Source organism: Lissotriton vulgaris, chromosome 1_1 (genome assembly GCF_964263255.1).
Source record: "Lissotriton vulgaris chromosome 1_1, aLisVul1.2, whole genome shotgun sequence".
In the NCBI taxonomy this organism is placed as follows: Eukaryota; Metazoa; Chordata; class Amphibia; order Caudata; family Salamandridae; genus Lissotriton; species Lissotriton vulgaris.
Genome location: NC_141685.1, coordinates 249,475,973 through 249,493,795, shown reverse-complemented (window position 1 = coordinate 249,493,795; position 17,823 = coordinate 249,475,973). Strand labels below are relative to the sequence as shown.

The 17,823-nt window shown below is 47.8% G+C and overlaps 3 non-coding genes across 3 annotated transcripts; 2 read left to right on the top strand and 1 right to left on the bottom strand.

Annotated features, from left to right (window-relative positions):
- The first annotated feature begins 12,255 nt into the window (after positions 1–12,255).
- TRNAE-UUC (transfer RNA glutamic acid (anticodon UUC)) lies at positions 12,256–12,327 on the top strand. The gene has a single exon. It is a non-coding gene; the product is annotated as a tRNA-Glu (tRNA).
- Positions 12,328–13,044: 717 nt separating this feature from the next.
- On the top strand, positions 13,045–13,116 carry TRNAQ-CUG (transfer RNA glutamine (anticodon CUG)). Its single transcript has one exon. It is a non-coding gene; the product is annotated as a tRNA-Gln (tRNA).
- A 3,802-nt stretch (positions 13,117–16,918) lies between these two features.
- TRNAA-AGC (transfer RNA alanine (anticodon AGC)) lies at positions 16,919–16,991 on the bottom strand. Its single transcript has one exon. It is a non-coding gene; the product is annotated as a tRNA-Ala (tRNA).
- Positions 16,992–17,823: the final 832 nt, after the last annotated feature.

Genomic DNA, 17,823 nt, shown 5'->3' with positions numbered 1-17,823 from the left:
AGTTCACAAAGATATCAAAGACCCACCCATGCGACCTATAGTTTCGAGTTTAAATTCTTTAACAGAACCATTGAGCCAATATGCAGATAAATTTATTCAACCATTGGTAACGCAACAAAAAGCCTACATTAAGGACACCACAGATACGATCGCAAAGATTGAGAATAAACCCTTTAATGTGGATAGTGAGTGGCTAGTGACTCTAGATATAGAGGCACTATACACTAATATACCTCAAAATGATACAAAACTTATGATAGAGAGGCTTCTAAAAGGAACAGATGACGAGTTATCTGAACATGCTCAATTTATAGTGGACTGCATTGAGATAGTATTAACTAACAACATTTTTCTCTTTAAAGATGAGCTCTTTAAGCAAACAAAAGGCACAAGTATGGGCACTACATGTGCGCCAAGCCTTGCTTGTCTTTACGTAGCAGCCTTTGAAGACACACACATCTTCAATGAGATGGCCCCATTTTTTGAGAATATAAAAATGTGGGTCCGTTTCATTGACGACGTGTTGTGCATATGGTCCGGGGGTGAAAATGAACTAAAAGAGTTCATCCAATGGATCAATTTAGGAGATAAAAACTTGAAATTCACATCAACCTACAGCAACCAGAGCTGTGATTTTTTAGACATTAGAATAAAACCTGTAGACGGAACTCTGAGAGTGGAACTCTTTAGCAAACCTACTGATCGCAACACTATGTTGCATTACGAAAGCCATCACCCTGCAACCCAAAAAAACAATATACCCTTCGGACAATTCCTAAGGGTAAGAAGAAATTGTACCGATAGAGAGGAATTTGAAAAACATGCTCAAACACTAAGAATTAAGTTCCTAGAAAGAGGATATCCAAAAAAGATGGTTAAAAATGCTTACAAAAGAGCAAAATACTTTAATAGAGAAAGCTTATTTCAACCCAAATCCCAACCTGTAACAAATGATCAGAAACTGGTCTGCGTGACCAATTTCTCAAACATTAGCAACAAGGTGAAGAACCTTATAAATAGGAATTGGAACCTACTCCAAAATACCGGATCCATACCCATTCCGAAACCGATATTTGCATATCGACGAAATAGAACAATTAAAAATTGTTTAGTACATACTTATCCTGTCGAGACAAAAAGAAATAGGATTGAGACCATTGACGGAAAAGTGCCAGCCGGCAACTTCCCCTGCGGTGCCTGCAAAAATTGCAGCCTAATAATCAAAGGCCCCAAAATAGACTACAATGGAATCACCCATTACCAAAAAGATCTAGTCAACTGTAGAACCCCAAACGTGGTCTACATGATACAATGCCCCTGCCAAAAGGCGTACATAGGGGAGACCGCGAGGGAAATGAGACTCAGGCTAAATGAGCACAAATCCTCTATTAGAACAAAACGAGTCAATGCACCACTAGTGGAACACTGGGAACAGTGTAAACACACTGTTGAAGACCTAAAATGGTGGATTGTTGAAGTTGTCAAACTGAACAACAGGGGCGGAGATGTGGACAGTAAAAGAAAAAAGAGAGAGCAGTATTACATGTCCAAATTCAACACATTCCGAAATGGACTAAATAGTAGGGAGGAATGGGATAGAATAATTTAAATGCCACATGTTGTATATTTCAGTAAAATAGAGTTAGTTGGGGATAATAGTTTCCCTTTTTCAACATAGCCTGTATACCTTCATAATTCTTTGAAAACTGAACAGACATAATGATAAAAATTGCTGGTTCAGTAAAATACTAACAAAGTGAAATAAACAACTTTGAGAATAATACAGATTTGCATCCCCAAAAACGAGCTGCACATTCATAAAATTACAGCCCAATAATAAATGATGCTCCAGATATAATCAGTATTAAATACATCGCTGACCACATTAGATAAAAATAGTTTAAATCGAGCAGAAAATCAATATAACTCCGGAGGAATAAACAGAACAATACCAGAATAATGCACACACATAGAAACATCCTGAGTAAAAACACTCTACAAGATGTCCGCCAATATAATCAGTATTATTGAGACACGGACTCATGTCACGTGATCGGGATTCGATTGGCCAAAAATAAATGTGAGGCGATCGAGTGTAAACTAATCTAACTCAGTAATAACGGGATATTAAAACGATTACAATACATGGAGGAGACGGATTCGTTTATGTTTAATTATAAATAAAGGCAGCCAACACACACACCGTTTTGAGCAAACCTGATCACTGTCACGATTAACAAGCAGCAACTTTAAGATTATAGAAACATTCAGAGTAAAAAACACCTTACAAGATGTCTGCCAATAAAACCAGTATTACGAAGACACGGGTGCATGTCACGTGATCGGGACCCAATCGGCAAAAAATAATATGTGAGGCGAGCGATTGTAAAGTAATTTAACCCAGTAACATTTGAACATGTAAACGATTGCAATATAGGAAGGGAATTCATTCCCTTAACTTTAAATGAAGGCAACTAATACATATTTCTGAGCATTGTTTCAGTATATATGCAGTAACTCAAAGATGGCCGCCGCGGCTGAGATCCACACAAACGGAACCGCGTAAATTACACAGGTGAACGATTTCACCTGTATCCAATTTAGCAATTAGTAAAGGGATAAAACCAGTCAAAATCAGAACCGAGTTATTCCAGCACGGAAGGACGGTCGTTGCAGGTGCCCACCCGAGACGCAAGGAAAATCGCCATTAAAGTAAGTCCGGAATCCCGAATAAACCACTTAGATAAGTAGACGGCCCGTTTTTGAAACTCTGTTGCCCTAAGTAACTCAGAGTTGAGACTAAAATTCTGTTCCTCTTTTTCCTTTAACTCCGTGTAATAACAGCTCAAGAGCGTTCCGAGTCTAAAGAAAAAGCCGCCCTTCAGATAAACTGTGCGAGCATAGAGACAAGAGATACTTATACATAAACGGTAAGATAGTAAAATATCCCGAAAAGATATTTCTTTCACAAATTTAAAGTAATCGACAGAGTCGCTATATATCCTCACAAAATAATAATGTATTTGCAGAGTATCTCATAACAACACGGCTGGGCAGAAAACTATAACGATTGTCCATTCCAGGATCGTAAAAGAATGATCCAGGTAAATAAAACTCGCCACGTGCAAATTGTAGTATTTGTAATGGTCACCTAGAGAAGTTAGGGAGTTACAGACTGTGAAAGGGTTTTCTAGATGAGAAATCTAAAAACTAAAACCTAGTTAAGTGTTGTGAGGTTCTCTTGAATAATTTGTTGATAGAACCGCAAACAAATTAAAACAAATAGGACTTTATAGAAACAGTAATATCCTTTCTCTATACAGAGAGTATGACTTGCTGATGTGAAGAATCCGAAGGGGTACAATAAATCTAGACGCTACCCCGCCTGAAAGATATAGGAATAAGGTAGCTATAAATAGTGATCAATAAATTACCTCTTTAGTCAACAAGAAAAGTACATGACATTTTATGTTTCCAATTGCAGAACCAGAATTGATTTTAAAGAACTACGGATATCGCCAATTGATAAAAGCGATTCACTGAACTACAAAGTAGGTAGGTATAATAATTTTCAGCTTTAGGGGAGAAATGAACCCCCTACAGCCTCAGGGAAGATGCAGGGTCCACAGACATGAACAGCACTCCCTTCAGTCAATAAAAACCCAATTAATATGGGGTCTTTACTGTCTTTAAGAAACATCTTTTAGAGTTGTTTATCGAGCAATAATGAGTGTACATTAGAGGGATACCACACAAGGTAACACCGTAACAGGTTGCAAGATTTTCAAATATTCTAGATATTGTAATATGCTTATGATGTTAGGGATATCGACCCTTAGAATGTAAGTGTCTCCCAGACCATTGAATGAATGTTAGCTCAGAACTAACAACTTTGTCTGAAGTTTACTCCAATATGCTCATGCAAATGTAACCAATACATCTAATGTGAATAACAGAGAATGACACAGGGAATACTGCACCATGTTTGTAGGAAAATGTTGTTTAATTATGTTTTTAATATATACCTGTCTGTATCATAACAGAAAGTAACTGTAAATTTTGTATTTTTAATTCTATAGTGATTTTAAATTTGAAAATCTTTGTCCTGAAGAAGGTGAAAAACCACACCACCGAAACGCCGCGTCGACACTTTTTCATGGTTTTTTTTCTTTTAATTTGAAATTTTGATGATTGAATAAATGTGATAGATTGTGTTTTTAAATTGACATGGTCAGTATCTTGATCAAATAAAAAATTGTTTTTAATCAAACTCCCCTGTGTACATGCATATTGCTATTAACGTAGTGGTGTGGAGAAAATGATGAATACACTCTGCTACATGGTTTTGGTCTGAGGGAACATAGATAAAGAAAAAAAACCCTTTCTTTTTTTTTTTTGTCTTTATAAAAAAAATTTCTGTCTACACATAACTGTTGGATTTGTAAATTTGTCAATCTTGATGCAACTCTGGTTACAATATACGGTGTATCCTTGATATGGGTGGTAAAAAGCTTTGAGAGGGGCCTATACCCCTAGAACATTTAAGAAAAGGGAACTGTTGTTTTTCTTAGAGTGCCTAATAACCCCATCCCTTTTCTCTGAAAGGGTTTCTCCTTTATATTTTTACAATTCCCTTCAGTTGATTCTTCCTCTGGTGTTTCAGGGCGATTTCCTTGCGTCAATAGACTTGAGGGATGCTTACCTGCATATTCCTGTTCATCCGGACTTTCAGAAGTTTCTCCGGTTTTGCGTAATGGGTCGTCATTACCAGTTCCAGGTATTGCTTTTTGGACTCTGCTCTGCTCCCAGGATCTTTACTAAGGTTCTGGCTCCTCTTATTGGATACTTACATGGGGAGGGCATTAGTGTTTTTCCGTATCTGGACGACATTTTAATTTCTGCTTCTTCTCTTCCAAAGGCGGAGTTTCATGTCCAGATGGTGTGCCATGTCCTGGAGCATCATGGGTTCCTCGTGAATGTACCGAAGTCCTCCCTGGTTCCTGCGCAGGTTTTGACTTTCATAGGGGCTCTATTCAAGACTCAGTTGGGGATGGTGTTCCTGCCCCCTCCCAGAATTCTGTCCCTAATGTCTGCTGTCCGTGCCCTGTTGGTGGGGCATTCTCATCCAGTGAGCCTGTGGTTGAGGGTTGAGGGTCTGATGTCTGCTTCGTTGTTGACGGTGCCGTGGGCTCGCCTCCACATGTACCCGGTGGTGTCCCACATTTTGTCGCATTGGGACCCCTGTTCCCTCAATATGGGTGTTCTGGTTCCTATGTTGGATGCTGTTCGGGGGGTCCTGAGTTGGTGGTTGGTCGACGAGAATCTATCCAGGGGCCCCCCCTTTCTGATTGTTCCCACCCGAGTGGTCACTACCGATGCCAGCCTGCTAGGGTGGGGTGCTACTCTGGGGGATTCGACGACTCAGGGGATTTGGCCTCAGTCGGTGTTATCATGTTCCTCCAACTACAAGGAGTTGAAGGCTGTCCTTCTGGGTCTGTTGGATTTCTCGGATCTTGTTCGGGGTCACCACGTGCAGATCCGAACGGACAATCAGGTTGTCATGTCTTATGTGAACCATCAAGGGGGGTGCAGGGTTCGCTCCCTCAGTTGCCTCAGCCGTCAAATTTGTTGTTGGGCGGAGTTGCATCTGGAGTCCCTGTCTGCCATTTACCTGCCTGGAGCGGAGAATTCTGTGGCGGATTGTCTGAGCCGGGTTTTTCCTTCCATGGGGTCCTTGTCCCTCACGCGATGGATGTTCAAGAGGTTGCAGATGAGGTTTGGGTGTCCGATTGTGGACCTGTTTGCCTCCCGGGAAAATGCCCAGTTCCGCTGCTTTTGCACGATTATGCCTTGCCGGGATGCCTGGAGAGTGGACGCACTTTCGTTCCTTTGGCCGAAGGGTCTGTTGTATGCGTTCCCCCCTGTTCCCCTGCTTCCTGCTGTGTTACGGAAGATCAAGAGGGAGGGGTCCTTTGTGCTGCTGGTTGCTCCTTGTTGGAAGCGTCGCCCTTGGTATCCCCTACTGTTGGAGTTGGCGGTGTCTCCGGGGTGGACATTGCCGTTCGTGCCTTATCCTCTGTTGGGTCCTCTTCTTCCCCTGCCTGTATTCCGTTCGCTGGGTCTGCGGGCCTGGCTCTTGAGAGGGATTCTCTGATTCGTGAAGGTTGTTCGGTGACTGTGGCTGGGGTCATTCAACAGTCACGACGGCCGTCTACGCTTAAGTCCTACGCCAAGCACTGGGATAATTTTGATTCTTGGTGTGTTGGACGTGGGCTGTCTTTGGATTCTTTAGATCTGGCTCGCATTCTGGATTTTCTGAATGATGGGTTTGTGTTGGGCTTGGCCATTTCAACTCTTCGAGCTCAATGGGCCGCCATTCGGGCTTTTCATGTCCTGCCTTTGGTTTCAATTTCTCCATTGGTTGCTCGACTGTTTAAGTCTCTTTCTTTCCAACGCCCCCGTCCTATCATGTGTCCTCCTCCTTGGGACCTTCCGTTGGTTTTACGTTCCTTACAGTTGGCTCCTTTCGAGCCTTTGGAGTCGGTGGACTTGAAGTTTTTGACGCTCAAGGTGGTGTTTCTTGTGGCGATTGCTTCTGCCAGGCGTATGGGTGAGTTGGGTGCTTTCCTTCGTTCTGCCCCATTTTTGTTGGTTTTTTCGGACCGTGTGGTCTTGCGCCCTCATCCTACCTTTGTTCCTAAAGTGAATTCCTATTTTCACCGGTCTCCTGAGGTGGTTCTTCCGGTTCATTGTCCTGATCCGTCCTCGGCTGAGGATTCCCTTTTGCACTTATTGGATGTTCGTCGTGCCTTGTTGATTTATTTGTCACGCACGTCTTCCTTTTGTAAAGTGGACAACTTGTTTGTCAATTTTGGTTTGTCGCGTCAGGGCCTGAAACCCTCCCTCTCCACGATCAGTCGTTGGATTAAGGAGGCCATTATGTTGGCCTATGCTTCGGTTTCTGAGGTCCCCTCCCTTCCTGTTCAGGGTCGTTCCACCAGATCTGTGGCTGTATCCTGGGCTTCTTTCAAAGGGGTGTCCATGGAGGATGTTTGCAGGGCTGCTACGTGGTCTTCCCCGCATACCTTCATGTCCCATTACCGCCTCCAGGTTGGGGGTGGGGGTTCTGTGTCTTTTGCCTCTTCTGTTTTGTCACCGGGGGTTCCTTAAGAGGTTTTCCTTTTTGTTGCTTTACCTCTGTTCATTAAAGTATGTTTTCACTGCACTGCTGGTGTGGTCTATTTCCTTACATGAAGCTGATTGCTTTGGTATCGGCTCATATGTGATTACTGTGGCGAGGAAGACAGGACGAGGAGGTAATGCCCCGGTTACTTACCGGTAATCTTCATTACTCCGAGTCCATGTCTTCCTCGCCACAGTATAGTTTCCCTTCCCTCCCGGCCCTGGTGGTGGCTTCATGTCTGCGGCTTGGTTCTTCAGGTCGTGTTGGTGCTTCTGTGTCCCTTTATGGGATTGGCTGGAGCCACTGGGGCCATCTTGGAGGAGGGGAGGGAGACTAGAGCGCTGTTTTTTTTTTATACTTGGAGTTCTGTGTGGAGCCGGAGGCTCATATGTGATTACTGTGGCGAGGAAGACATGGACTCGGAGTAGTGAAGATTACCGGTAAGTAACCGGGGCATGAATAAACATGGAAACATTTGTACTGTGAGTGTTTTATTTGCCTGCCCAGGCTGCAGTCGTATCCTATCTATATGTAAAAGTTTCGCCATTTGGTTTTTATAATTTGGCATGATGTGAAAAGGGAACTAGTCAAGTCAAGTCAAGTCAGAGGATTTATATAGCGCGCTACATACCCAGAGGGTCTCAAGGCGCTTGAGGAGGGGTGGGGAATTACTTGTCAAATATCCACGTTTTAAGTTGCTTTCTGAATGCTAGGTGGTTCTGGGTAAGGCGAAGGTAAGTGCGAAGTGAGTTCCAGGTTTTAGCTGCCAGGTAGGAGAAGGATCTACCTCCCATGGTGGTTTTGTTGATGTGAGGTACAGTGGCAAGGGCTTGGTTGGATGATCGTAGCTGGCGGGAGGGGATGTAGAAGGACAGTCGAGTGTTGAGGCATTCTGGTCCGATTTCGTAGAGTGCTTTGTGTGCGTGGGTTAGGAGCCGGAAAGTGATCCTCTTATTGACGGGAAGCCAGTGGAGGTTTTTCAGGTGGCTAGAAATATGTTCTTTACGCGGGATGTCTAATATGAGCCTGGCTGAGGCGTTTTGGATTTGTTGGAGTTTTTTCTGGAGTTTAGCGGTAGTACCGGCGTAGAGGGTGTTTCCATAGTCCAGTCGGCTCGTGACCAGAGCGTGGGTGACCGTTTTCCTAGTTTCGGTGGGGATCCAACAAAATGTTTTTTTGAGCATGCGAAGAATGTTGAAGCAGGATGAAGAGACGGCGTTGACTTGTCTGTTCATCGAAAGTGAGGAATCCAGGATGACGCCCAGGTTCCGTGCATGGTCTGTCGGGATGGGTGCTTTTCCAAGGGCTTCTGGCCACCAAGAGTCGTCCCATGCAGAGGGGGAGGTACCTAAGATAAGGACTTCTGTTTTATCTGAGTTCAGTTTCAGGCGGCTGTGTTTCATCCATTCGGCTACTTCTTTCATTCCTTTGTGTAGGTTCGTTTTGGCGGTGCTAGGGTCATTGGTGAGTGATAGGATCAGTTGAGTGTCATCCGCGTAGGAGATGATGTTGATGTTGTGTTGGCGGGCGATGGCCGCGAGGGGGCTCATGTATACGTTGAAAAGGGTGGGGCTGAGTGAAGATCCTTGTGGTACGCCGCAGATGACTTCAGTGGCCTCTGACTTGAATGGTGGAAGGCGGACTCTCTGGGTTCTTCCGGTGAGGAACGAGGTGATCCATTCTAGTGCTTTCCTTGGATTCCGATGTTTCTGAGGCGCTGTAGAAGGGTGCTATGGCAGACTGTGTCGAAGGCTGCGGAGAGGTCGAGGAGGATGAGGGAGACTGTGTCTCCATTGTCCAGTAGGGTTCGAATGTCGTCTGTTGCTGCGATGAGGGCGGTCTCAGTGCTGTGTTTTGCTCGGAAGCCGGACTGTGAGGAGTCGAGGGATTTGTTGGCTTCGAGGAAGGCGGCGAGCTGGTTGTTGACAGCTTTCTCGATTACTTTGGCCGGGAATGGAAGGAGCGAGATGGGGCGGTAGTTTTTGAGTTCGGTGGGGTCCGCTGTGGGTTTTTTCAGAAGGGCGCTGAGTTCAGCGTGTTTCCAGCTTTCCGGGAAGGTGGCGGAGTAGAAGGAGCAGTTGATGACGTCTCGGAGGTGCGGTGCTATGATGGAGTCTGCTTTGTTGAAGATGTGGTGAGGGCATGGGTCTGTGGGGGATCCTGAGTGGATGGAGTTCATCAGGCGGATGGTGTCCTCAGTGGAGATTGGGTTCCAGTCATTAAGGATGTTCGAGGGGGGTGAAGGTCCAGCAGATGGTTGGATGGGTTGGTCTCCGGGTTGGTTGTCGAAGCTGTTGTGGATGTCTGCAATTTTGTTGTGGAAGAATGAGGCTAGGGAGTCGCAGAGGGCTTGAGAGGGGGTGATGTCGTTAGAGTTGGCCGAGGGATTGGTAAATTCCTTGACGATGTTGAAAAGTTCCTTGCTGTTGTGGGCGTTATCTAGTCGGTCCTTGAAGGCGGTTTTCTTGGCCTTTCGGATCAGTTGGTGGTGTATGCGGGAGGCGTTTTTGAAGGCGTCCTTGGTGCTGGTGGTTGGGTCTTTTTTCCAGGCCTTCTCAAGGGAGCGGCAGAGTTTCTTGGATTTCTTAAGATCATCGTTGAACCAGGAGGCCTTCTTGCTGCCAAGTTTGCTTTGTCGTTTTTTCAGTGGTGCTAGGATGTCGGCGCTGTTGGATAACCATAGGGTGAGGTTGGTGGCGGCTTGGTCGGGGTTTGAGGAGTGGGGGTTTAGAAGAAGCGATGAGGAGATCTGGTCGATGGTGATTTTGTTCCAGTTTCTTTGCAGAGTTGGTTGGGGGTGGTTGTTGGGTTTGGGCTTGTTGTAGGTAAAGTGAATGCAGCTGTGGTCAGTCCAGAGGAGAGCCGTAGTGTGGCTGAAGGAGACATGATTGCTGGAGGTGAAGATAGGGTCGAGTGTGTGACCTGCGATGTGGGTGGGGGAAGTGACCAGTTGTTTAAGTCCGAGGTTGGCGAGGTTGTCCAGAAGGGTGGTGGAGTTGTGGTCGTTGTTCTTTTCAAGGTGAAAATTGAGGTCTCCCAGAAGGATGTAATCTTTGGAGGGGAGCACGTGCGGAGTGATGAAGTCCGTGATGTCCTCACTAAATTGTGCGCGGGGTCCTGGAGGTCTGTAAAGGAGGGTGCCTCTGAGTGTGGTCTTGGGGTCGATGAGGATCTGGAAGTGAAGGTGTTCAGAGTTTGCGAGATTGACGTCAGAGCTGGTTGAGATGTGGATGGATTTCTTATGGACGATAGCGATTCCTCCTCCTGTGTGGCCGGTACGGTCCTTGCGTATGATCTTATAATCTTCTGGGATGGCAATGGTGATGTCTGGGGCGGAAGAGGCGTTCATCCATGTTTCTGTTAGGAAGGCGACGTCCGGAGAGATGGTGTCTAGTAGATTCCATAGGTCAATGGCGTGCCTGTGGACCGATCGGGTGTTGAGCAAGATGCATTGTAGGTGGTTGGGGTCGGGAATCTGTGGTGTGGTCGTAGCGGAGTTGTTGTCGGTGCCGAGGAATTTGCAGGAGTAGCATGAGAAAGGTCCATGGGTGTGTCCAGGAGCGGCTTGGACGCAGTTGGGGGAGCGGCCGGGGTTAAGGGCTAGGAGGGTGGAGGCATCGTAGGTAATGCGGGAGGGCTGGGCAATGCGAGGGCCAGGGGGTTGGGCGCTGGGCGCGGTCCAGGCGCGGACAGGCGTAGACGGGCTTACCTTTGGCGCACCTTCGGCGCGCAAGGGGCGCGAGCGCTGCGCGTGACCGCTGCGCGTGACCGCTGCGCGCAAAATCATCTGTCATAAATGGTTGGCGGGGGGTAGGGACGAGGGAGGGTCAGCAGGGAGGCGGGGTCGGGCGGAGAGGAGGGGCTCTGAGGCACAAACAACAAACAAAATGGAATCCGAGTCCATTTTGCAACAGGAAGGGGCACACCGAGTGGATGGTGGTTCCAATGCTTATAATATTAATGAGGAGTCCTCGGCAATGTGCAGATTACACAGGCGCTATGATAAGTGGTAGCTAGCGCACACAACAGCTGGGCATGCGCGTGAGACAAGCAAAAATGCAGAGATCGGCAGAGCGCTGTGAATGGGTTAATATACCCACGCTTATGGCTTCACTCGGCAGAGCGCTAAAGTACAATAGTAAACAAACAAACAAACACACGCTCGTGGCTACAAACGGCAGAGTGCTATCAATAGAATGATAAATGCACGCTCGTGGTTTCAGTCGGCAGAGCGCTCAAAATAAACTAATATGCACACGCTAGTGGTTACAATGAATGCGGCGCAATGCAAAGATAAGGCAAGTAACAGGATACACAGCAGAGAATGATTACAAATGTGTGTTTATTGCTTTTAACCTCAGATGTTTACTTTTGTAAACACACACCGCAGAGGCTCCTCCCCCGCTCTCCCAGAATGCTGTGCGGGATTATTCGGGGTCTGCCCTTGTCATGCTGCTGATGTCCCATTGCTGCTCCAGGGCCCTGTGGCTGTGAGTGCTGTGGCGGTGCTGCCCCCTGGCGGTCACCCTGAGCATCTGAAGATACCTGGGAAGAAGCCTGAGCTGGTCCTCCCTCCTCTGTGTGAACCAATCGAGTATCAGGACTGGGGTCGGTGCTGTTAGGTTAACTGGAGCCCCCTCCCCAGAAGGCAGCCTCGGGCCTGTGACAGGTGCAGGGGAGTGTGTTTCAAAGAAGCAGCTGGTCGGTAACCTGAGAGGGGCTGTGGTGCCCTCAGCCTGGTGAGGAGACACAGGAGTGAAGGGGGGTCCTGGGGAGAGGGGCGTGGCTTTGTCTGGCTCGGGCGGGGGCAGTGAGAGGCAGTGCGGGGGCTGCTGCTGTCCTCTGGTCCTGGGCTCTGGGTCTGGAGAAGTTCCAGGGTTGTAAATAATGAGACATGAGCAGGTTGTTGCACAAATCTTGATCCCTCCTTCCTTCTGGTTTGTCAGGAGTGCGGGGGTCTGTTACCCAATTCATGGTCGGACCCTTATGGGTGGCAGTGTAACTGGAAATGTGCACACCGAAGTCAGACAGGAAGAAAAATGCTCAACAGACTGCATCCCTTGCAGTCAGCCTCCCATATGGTCTAGCGGTTAGGATTCCTGGTTTTCACCCAGGCGGCCCGGGTTCGACTCCCGGTATGGGAAGTACAGTTTTTGTTGTTGCAACATTATAAAATGTATTTTATTCCTTCCAAACCAAAATGGCCCTGAAAGTCTTAATAACTCTCACTTGCGTCTCTTCCCTTCTATCATTCTAAAGCCCTTTGGGGTTTACCCCGACCCCTCGGCTCCTGTTCCCCCCCCAGCTCTTGCTGCGCAGCTGATGTAGTATTAAAGTCCTGGAGTGAAAAAGCTACAAATCGATACAATGAAGGGTTGTTCGATGTTTGCCTTTTATCACACAACGAAGAGTACAGGTTATATATAAATTGCGGGTGGCATAAAACGAAGGCACCCGTTTCCTGTGCTCTCACCGTGTGAAATGCTCGTTTCTTTCCTGCTCTGCCCGTGCTATGGGAGAGGCGCTTTTAGAGTCTGTGTTGTGACATTAATAACCCGCTGTGTTGATTTATAGGAGATGAGGATTTAGGAAGTTCCTGTTTTATCTCCTCTGTGGGGGCAGCTCCTGTGCCGCCGTTTCTCCTCTTTACACCAACACTTAAAGCAACTTAAGCGCTTCCCCAAAGGACACTTTAAAGCATCAATGTGTCACTTTCCATGTGTTGGTTAAATCAAAGTTTCGTGTATGGTGTTTTAAGGAGTTAATTGTGAAATAGACTTCTTTGATTGGACGTTTAACATACACTGTTGACCAATAGAAAGTCGGCATTTGATTGAAAAGTGACAATGTTGCGACCAGCCGGTTCCATGGTGTAATGGTTAGCACTCTGGACTCTGAATCCAGCGATCCGAGTTCAAATCTCGGTGGGACCTGCGGTACTTTTATTATTCACTTCATTTGTTTTATATTATTCTAGGTATTGAGCAGGGCGCCATTTGTATTTATTATTTGCTTCCATTTACTCTAGGTCTTAAGCAGTGGAGCACCTGTATCTCTAACATACCTCCTCCCTTCCTGTTTTCATTCTCCTGGTCTCTGCTGACATCCATACAGGGGGCCTCATTTATGAGAAATGACGCATCGCTGCGTGAAAGCAGCGATGCGTCACTTCTCAGTGCACCCTCCTTGCGACATTCCTGATGCGTCATATTTAATGTATGACGCATCATGTCGCAAGGAGTTACAGATACGTCAGTATTTCTGACGTATCTGTAATCACAAAAGTGACGCAACTCCAGCAATGCGTCCTTTCACATGGGGCAAGCCCCATGTGAAAGGACGTGCGTCAGTCTTACGCCGGCTGTGAGGTAGGCGCAAGATTTTGACGCAACGCGTCCTAAAAGTGACGCAGTGAAATCTCATAGATTTCACAGCGTCACTTCTACGACCCTTCCTTGCGTCAATACGCCCCCCTTGCATACATTATACCTGGCACAGGTATAATGTGGCGCAGGGGTTTACAAAGTGGCGCATCTACCTAGATGCGTCACTTTGTAAATATGGCACAACAAGGCACATTTTTTACGCCACTGGTGTGTCCCAAAAAGTGACGCACCGGCGGCGTAAAAGTGACACACAGCCTCATAAATGAGGCCCATTATCTTTAGGCGGTGCTGGGTGGCACGTGACACTACACACAGGTGTTTTATCATTCCTGTGCATGTGTGGACACCTTTCTCCTGTAGCTGCACAACAGTCACACACACAGTGACCTGACTCCAGCGCCCTTCACACTGCATAACTTACAAGGAGACAGACAAGAAAGCAGTGTGTAAAAGAAAGGCTTTAATAAAGTGTTAACGGATACAAATTAAAAATGCTTTTTGTTTTATTTCTGACCTTTATTGGTAACTACCCAGCATATGAAGGGTGATGACAATTCCACCAAAACTGTTGGGCAAAAAAGTTAAATATAATCTGTTCGTCGCGTAAAGAGCTCTAATGGCAGTGGGCCGAGTTTATGCTAACAGCAAAAAAACAAGCATTGGCATAGCCAATAAGTCTTGCCTTTGGGACCTTATAAGTGCAACAGTTGATGTTGTTATACCAAGGATATTGAGCTGCATAACTAAATACTTATAAGGTCCCAAAAGCGAGACCTATTGGCTATGCCAATGCTTATTTAAGACGTGCGCCCTTAGAGTACCTGTAGATTGAAGTTGTGGTGAGGCACCGTGACTTGAGACCCATGCACCTGTTAAAGGCACTCAGCGCCTGCTCTCACCATGACAGGACACGGGCCACTCAGCTCCATACACACAACAGGGGAGCGCGTGTCTCCACTCACCTCCATGCACACAACAGGGGAGCGCGTGTCTCCACTCACCTCCATGCACGCAACAGGGGAGCAGGTGTCTCCACTCACCTTCATACACACAACAGAGGAGCACGTGTCTCGACTCACCTCCATACACACAACAGGGGAGCGCGTGTCTCCACTCACCTCCATACACACAACAGGGGAGCGCGTGTCTCCACTCACCTCCATACACACAACAGGGGAGCGCGTGTCCCCACTCACCTCCATACACACAACAGGGGAGCGCGTGTCTCCACTCACCTCCATACACACAAAAGGGGAGCGCGTGTCTCCACTCACCTCCATACACACAACAGGGGAGCGCGTGTCTCCACTCACCTCCATACACACAACAGGGGAGCAGGTGTCTCCACTCACCTCCATACACACAACAGAGGAGCAGGTGTTTCCACTCACCTCCATACACACAACAGGGGAGCAGGTGTCTCCACTCACCTCCATACACACAACAGGGGAGCAGGTGTCTCCACTCACCTCCATACACACAACAGGGGAGCAGGTGTCTCCACTCACCTCCATACACACAACAGAGGAGCAGGTGTTTCCACTCACCTCCATACACACAACAGGGGAGCAGGTGTCTCCACTCACCTCCATACACACAACAGAGGAGCAGGTGTTTCCACTCACCTCCATACACACAACAGGGGAGCAGGTGTCTCCACTCACCTCCATACACACAACAGGGGAGCAGGTGTCTCCACTCACATCCATACACACAACAGGGGAGCAGGTGTCTCCACTCACCTCCATACACGCAACAGGGGAGCAGGTGTCTCCACTCACCTCCATACACACAACAGGGGAGCACGTGTCTCGACTCACCTCCATACACACAACAGGGGAGCACATGTCTCCACTCACCTCCATACACACACCAGGTGCGCACGTGTCTCCACTCACCTCCATACACACCACAGGGGCGCACGTGTCTCCACTCACCTCCATACACACAACAGGGGTGCACGTGTCTCCACTCACCTCCATACACACAACAGGTGCGCACGTGTCTCCACTCACCTCCATACACACCACAGGGGAGCAGGTGTCTCCACTCACCTCCATACACACAACAGGGGAGCAGGTGTCTCCACTCACCTCCATACACAGAACAGGGGCGCAGGTGTCTCCACTCACCTCCATACACACAACAGGGGCGCACGGGTCACCACTCACCTCCATACACACACCAGGGGAGCAGGTGTCTCCACTCACCTCCATACACACAACAGGGGCGCAGGTGTCTCCACTCACCTCCATACACACACCAGGGGAGCAGGTGTCGCCACTCACCTCCATACACTCAACAGGGGAGCGCGTGTCTCCACTCACCTCCATACACACCACAGGGGAGCAGGTGTCTCCACTCACCTCCATACACACAACAGGGGCGCACGGGTCACCACTCACCTCCATACACACACCAGGGGAGCAGGTGTCTCCACTCACCTCCATACACACAACAGGGGCGCACGGGTCACCACTCACCTCCATACACACACCAGGGGAGCAGGTGTCTCCACTCACCTCCATACACACAACAGGGGCGCAGGTGTCTCCACTCACCTCCATACACACACCAGGGGAGCAGGTGTCGCCACTCACCTCCATACACACACCAGGGGAGCAGGTGTCTCCACTCACCTCCATACACACAACAGGTGCGCACGTGTCTCCACTCACCTCCATACACACAACAGGGGAGCAGGTGTCTCCACTCACCTCCATACACACCACAGGGGAGCAGGTGTCTCCACTCACCTCCATACACACAACAGGGGAGCACGTGTCTCCACTCTCCTCCATACACACAACAGGGGAGCACGTGTCTCCACTCTCCTCCATACACACACCAGGGGAGCACGTGTCTCGGGAGTTCGGGAGGAGACGTCTTGTCCCCCCATGATTTAACAGAGGTGGGCAGCAGCTGCAGTCCCTGGGGTCCAGGGGCCTGCAGGAACTGCCCTTACTGTGGGTTCATGCAATCCATCAGCTTGCAGGGCCCATAGTGGTCCAGCTCTATCCTCAGGCAGTGTCCAGTGTCCTCGCTCCTGCACCTTCTGATTACTTGGAAGATAACTCAGTTGGTGACAGCACAGGCCCCGCAACCTCCGGGGTTGACTCCATGAGAAGCCCATACCAGTCCCCATAAACTTTTCTCCTCTTTACACACTACGTTTAACATGACCAAATGAACCATTTTCCAAACACCGACGGTGGTTTTAGCAAATGTAACGTATAAAATTGCAAGAGAAGTTTTTTATTTTAATAATAGCAACTAAATGAGCACTTAATCACATAACACTCTCTGAAAAACCAATAAATACAATTAAATGAGTAAAAGGCATATAGATTGGAGAATGCGGGCATCGATCCCGCTACCTCTCGCATGCTAAGCGAGCGCTCTACCATCTGAGCTAATTCCCCACCTGCAGGACGGATGGGCAGTTGCAGTGATGACGCATTCTCCAGACATGTTCTATCTCACATCACATTCCTAGAATGAGCCTCTAGAATCTAGACAGAGGTTTGTTCTGTGATTCCCAGTTGCTCAATCTGTTGCCATTGACGCGTCTGACACAGCTCGTGCATGCCGTGTGCTCGTGCGTGTCGTGTGCTCGTGCGCATGTCTTGGGCTCGTGCGTGTCGTGTGCTCGTGCATGTCGTGTGCTCGTGCATGGTTTCAATGTACACACCATCATAAGTGACTCTGTTGTGCCCACGGGTGGCAGAACAGGTGGTCTTCGCCACACATCACATTTACTTCCAGTTTACCTCACTTGTCTGCAGTGCACTTTAAACTCGCCTCTGCGGGGTGTTGCTTTGTAAGGGTTTTCTGTGCACAATACGGCAGGTCTGCGTTTTATTAATATTTCTGTAAATTGTCAGAACTGGCAAAATATGAGCTAATCTCATTTGAATAATTGAACCCGCTGCTATAGTGGCGTCTGGCACATAAGGCTGGCACCTGGGGCCTCATTTATGAGAAATGACGCATCGCTGAGTGAAAGCAGCGATGCGTCACTTCTCAGTGCGCACTCCTTGCGTCATGATTGATGCGTCATATTTATAATATGACGCATCATGTCGCAAGGAGTTACAGATACGTCAGTATTTCTGACGTATCTGTAATCACAAAAGTGACGCAACTCCAGCAATGCGTCCTTTCACATGGGGCAAGCCCCATGTGAAAGGACGTGCGTCAGTCTTACGCCGGCTGTGAGGTAGGCGCAAGATTTTGACGCAACGGCGTCCTAAA